The sequence below is a fragment of the Triticum aestivum genome, chromosome 7B, assembly GCF_018294505.1.
Source record: "Triticum aestivum cultivar Chinese Spring chromosome 7B, IWGSC CS RefSeq v2.1, whole genome shotgun sequence".
NCBI lineage: Eukaryota > Viridiplantae > Streptophyta > Magnoliopsida > Poales > Poaceae > Triticum > Triticum aestivum.
The window spans coordinates 720180614-720186439 of NC_057813.1; positions in this window are offsets into that span (position 1 = coordinate 720180614).

The following is a 5826-nucleotide window of genomic DNA, read 5'->3' on the forward strand; positions in this document are numbered from 1 at the left end:
CCGGTTGGTGCCACCAACCGGGACCAAAGGCCCCCTGACTGGGGTGGGCGCACAGAGCCACGTGGAGGCACATTGGTCCCGATTCTGGACCACCAACCGGGACCAAAGGCCCCCTGACTGGGGTGGGCGCACAGAGCCACGTGGAGGCACATTGGTCCCGGTTCTGGATTGAACCGGGACTAACCAACCGGGACCAAAATGCATCCACGCGTCAGCATTCCAATTGCTGGGGTTTTTGTGTTTTTTTTGAAAGGAGGGGAGATTGGGGGTTTTGGGGGGTTAATTTAATTAGGTGTTTCATATATTGTGTTAGCTAGCTAATTAATAGAGAGAAGTGTCCTCTCTTATGTCCGTGCTTGGACGCTACGTACTATATATACATAAGTGATCGAGAGAACCATTCAGTACAGAAGTTCGTCATGCATACCGAGAGAAGTGATCGATCGACCTCTCCTTCTCCGAGAGGTTGGTCGAACAACAAGTTTTCGTATCATGTATCCGACGCTACTAGCTACATACATGTACAATATGTATAAGATCTCTTATAATTACAAACCCCTAGCTAGCATTTGAAATCAATTTCCACATGGTATTCTTCGGTTTTACTGATGACGTGATCAAGAAAGAATCCCGCCAATTCCTCTTGAATTGCTTTCATGCGATCTGGTTCTAGGAGTTCATTCCGCATCTGCCACGTCTAATTTGAAGAAGGGGGTTAATTAATACATATATATGAATGAAACTCAACAGAAATGATGGGGTAATAAAATGAAATTGTGAATATTATTGCCTACGCACTTCATATTGTCTTTGAGAGTAGCCCCGCTTGTTTTTTAAAGTTGCGGTGTGGATGAACTCGCACACGTAGTATCGACAGAAATTATTCCCTTCCTCCTGCCACAAGCACTTTACGAGAAATAGAGGTCAATCAAACTGATAATGAAGCATTATAAATGGCATTGATGAAAGTATAGCTATATATAGAATCAACGGGCCGGAGATGCGCGCAACTAACTAGCCAGTAGTACTTACTTTCGGGTATGTATATCGCAGCTCCTTCGGCAGTCCCGGAGCTTCTGCGGTGAACTATTTCCAAACCCTGCAAGACAAAGAAAATAATTATTATTACTTGAGATATCAGGAAATGAACAAAAAGTTACCGATATGGTGCGATAATTATGATCGATTGAACTTACTTGCTGAGCATTTCAGTCATGTCCGCATAGGTTTTGGGATCTTTCCATCTCGAGTCTAAGACGGTTACTAGTCCACGCTCAAGCTTAATCTCCAGAACAATATAGTGGTACCTGCGCACGCATGCATAACTCATCAATTACATTACTATAACCTTGCTTGAGTAATAAGGGAAACCGAATATGCACACGACAGTAACACTCACGGGCCGTTGTAAGGAAAGAGTATGGTATCTTTGTTTTGATTTTTTATCAACGATCGTAGCAAGTTTTGTAACACAACAGTATGCACACGACAGTAACACTCATCAATTACACTCACGGGCCTCTTTGACGTGCTTTTTAACCAGAAATACATCTATGATATTTGTGTTAATGAACCCAATATCATAAATTTCTTGTTTTTTGCACTCGACGATCTTGAATCTGCATAATATATTGAGGATAATTAATTATAAATACATGCATGCAATGAAAGAGCCGAGCTATATATAGAGACTTAATGACAGAAATAGTACTTACAGGCAGTAGCAAAAGACCATTAGTTTATCGAGGGCCTTTTGATTGAAGAACTCGAAGAACTCCTCAAATGGAACAGTCAACAGATCATTTGCAACGAGATTGTGCTCCTCTTTAATATGCAGATACAAAGCATTCTTACCATCAGACTCTCTGCAGGTTTCCATGTACCAATTATGGAATCTTCGCATCATTGTTGTCAGAGATTTTTCATCTTTGACGAGAGGCTTCCCGTACTCGTATCTGTGTCCGTCCACCTTCAAGAAATCAGGAAGTGCATCGTCAGGCAGGTAATCGTCAAGATTGCCATAACCGGCCACCGTCCCCAGAGCATTAGACACATTGAGCGGGGGGTACGATTGTTGTGCTTGTTCGCCGAGCTGGGCAATTTTTTCCCCTTTGCTCGTTGTTTTGACCTTTTAGCACTGACAGTAGTTCCCGACCGCTGGGCTTGGAGATATGTCTGTTCAGTAATGCGCTCATAGTTGGTTCTCGGCGGAGACTTTGGTGGTTTCCTCAGGGCATCGATAGTGCGCTTTGCTTTCACCGGATCTACCTTCTCCTCCGGAGGTGGATGTCTCTTTGCTTTCACCCCTTCAAAGAACTCCTTCACGTGGGCCTGCACAATCGTATCGTTTTCCTCCTCGGACCTCTCGTACGGTAACTTCTCTAGAGGCTTGAGAGATGATGGATCGTATTTGTATTGCCTCCCGCCTCTGGTTGTGCTGCTAGACGCCGGAGCAGACGGAGCGGCTGCGGCGTATGTCTTCTTTCGTGCTTGCTTACGAGGCGGAGGAGAAGGAGTACAACGCGCCAGAGCAGCCGGGGCGGCGGCGGGTCTCTTCCGCCCTTGCTGGCGAGGCGGAGAAGGAGGATGTTGCTGGCTGCTCGGGAGCGCCGGCGCAGGCGGAGAAGGAGGCGGAGTGCCGCCATGCGCCGGAGAAGGAGGCGGAGTGCCGCCACGCGTGCCCTGATCGTCACTCGCCGGAGGAGGAGGCGGTGGAGGAGGCGGAGTGCCCTGACTCGCCGGAGCAGGAGGAGAAGGCGGAGGCGTCCAGTTCAGAAGGTTGATGAGCTCCTTCTTCCATAGGCATGGAGTCTTCAGAGTAGAACCCAGCCTAGTCTCCCCTTCACCGGTAGGGTGGTCAAGCACGAGGTCCTCAAATCCTCCGTTATTTCATCCACCATCACCTTAGCATATCCTTTTGGAATCGGCTGGCAGTGATAAGTTGTGCCGGGTCCACTAGGATAAACTTGGCCAACAACCGCTTTGACCTTCAAATTCATCCATCGCGCCATTATGTGGCAATTTTGAGACTCCGTGATACCATCCACGGGATAGCTGGCAGGAGCTGTCAAGACATACTCCGGCTGAAGCAGCTCGGTGGAAGCCACGCTGCTTCTCCGCTGAGATGGCGGGGTAGCTTCGGGGGAAGCTTCGGCATGTCGTTTGTTGCGATCTACTGCTTCTCGTTCCTCTTCTCGATCCTCTAGCCCCATTACCCTTCCAAGCAGCGCCTGCATTTGGTCCTGCTCCAGTTTCTTCCTCCTCTCGTGGGTTTTGTAACCCCCTACGTCCGGAAAACCAACCTTCCACGGAATGGAGCCTGGCGTGCCTCGTGTCCGTCCAGGGTGCTCGGGATTCCCAAGGGCCATTGTGAGCTCGTCCTTATCCCTGTTTGGAAGGAACGTCCCTCGCTGCGCTGCATCGATATAGTGTCGAAGGTTCTTGACTGGTGTTTGCAGTTGCTCGTCCGTCCACTGACACTTCCCTGTTACAGGGTCCAAGGTTCTGCCAGCCCCGAAGAACCAAGTCCGGCAACGGTCTGGCCAGCGCATTGTCTCTGGTTCGATCCCTTTTTCAAGCAGATCATGCTCAGCCTTGGACCACTTAGGCCGGGCTTTGAGGTAGCCACCTGACCCCGTGCGATGGTGAAGCTTCTTCTTCACAACATTTTTCTTGTTTGTCTCCGACATCTTCTTACTCTTTTCTGATGTCTTGTGGGCCACAAATGCGGGCCAGTGATCTTTGATCTTCTCATATTTGCCGATGAATTCTGGTGTCTTTTTTTCCTTGACAAACTGGTTCAGCTCTTTCCTCCACCTCCTCATTAGGCCTGCCATCTTCTTAAGAGCACAAGACTTGATTAATTGCTCTTTAACTGGCTTCTCCGGATCCTGCTCTGGCGGTAGGGTGAAATTTGCCTTCAGCTCAGTCCAAAGATCTTCTTTCTGCATATCATTGACATAAGACACCTCAGCGTCTTCATCCTTAGCAGGCTTATACCATTGCTGGATGCCGATCAGGATCCTGTCTCTAACAAGAACCCCGCACTGAGCAGAAAATGCCTTCCTTGTCCGGATGGGTTCAATTGGTTCGCCGTCGGGCGCGATTTCTATGATCTCAAACTTTTCATCCGAGCTCAACTTTTTCTTCGGGCCTCGTCTCCTTACCGAAGTTGTGCTCGATCCGGAGGGCTAGAAATTATAAGGAAGAAAGACGACAGTAACTAATATGTGTACATATATCAAAACAATGGATGCATCAATTAACTAGTCAGCACGGGCTTAACTAATATATATATATCTGGCCGGACTCGGTTCGGTGACCGGAGCAGTCAGCACGGTCTCCTTCGTCTTGTACCTCCATTGTGTCACCGGAGCCATCATGAACATAGTCCTCCTCTTGTACCGGCATTAATGGGTCAAAGCCACCATCATAAACATAACCCTCTTCTTCATCTAGCTGATCAACGGTGTCGAGGAGAAATGACGCAACATCATCACTTGATCCATTTGCGATTATGTCCCCCAACATCGCTTCTGTTTCTTCGTCTCGGGAGTGCTCCATAGTTTCTGCAAATATTTACAACATGTCAATTATTATTCAAACATGGTACAGATGGATATATATATATATATATATTAGTGGCAAACATAGAACTAGCTAGCTAATCACAATAAGGAATCATGTTAGTGGCCTCGACACAATGCTTCAAGGGTTTGGGGTGGCCTCGACGATAACGCTCTTTTAACTTGATAAATTTGGGTGGCCTCAAGAGAGTTAATTTGTCGGGTAGGGGCGCGGCGGGAGGGGGTAGGAGACCAACATCGTTTTCTCTCTAGGGTTTGGGTGTCCTCGAGAGTTTTGGTCGAGCGAGAGGGCCAAGGGGGGTGCTGCAGTTGTATAAGTTATCACGGTCGAGAGGGGGTATATATATATATCGACTGCCCCTCATGTCGAAGTTATCTAGAGGGGGTTATATCGACAATGACACGACATACATATACATGGGAAAATAATGTTATCGGGGAGGGGGTATCGGTACCACCCCCTAGCTCGTGTTGAAGTTTCTTCTTTCTCCTCTATTCCTTTCTTTCTTCTTCTCCTCTTCTTTTTCTTCTTCTCCCTCGAGAAAGGAAAATAATTAAGGAAAAGGAAGAAAAGAGAAAAAGGAAGAAGGAAGAAGAAGAAGAAGAAAGGAACTCTATTCCTTTCTTCTTCTCCTCTTCTTTTTCTTCTTTTTTCCTCTTCTTATTTATTTCTCCTCTTCTTCCTCTCCTCTTTTTCTCCTTTCTTCCTCTTCTTATTTTCCTTTTTCCTCTCATTCTTTTAGTATTGCTTGTTTTAAAAAAAATGTTCAAATAGAAAATTTCGAAAAAAGACAAAGGTTTTGCCTAATGCATTGTTCATATGAATATACAAACATTTGCATATTATACAATAATTAATATCACCAATAGATACAATAAATACAGAGCGACGAAGAGCCAATAGATACAAAAAATCTATGAACAGAAAAAAAACATGAACAATAAATACACATATGAACAATAAATACATATATGAACAAAAACATGCTCTGAACAATTTTTGAACATTACATACACATAGCCACATACATACACATATACATTATATATATATATGAACAAAAAAATTAAACTAATAAAAATGAAAAAAAACAGAGCCGCATATATATATAGCCACATACATACACATATATATACATTGAACAAAAAAATTAAACTAATAAAAATGAAAAAAACAGAGCCGGTGCGGCGCGGCGGCTCACAGCGGTGGCGGCGCGCGGGGGCGGGCGACGGCGACGGG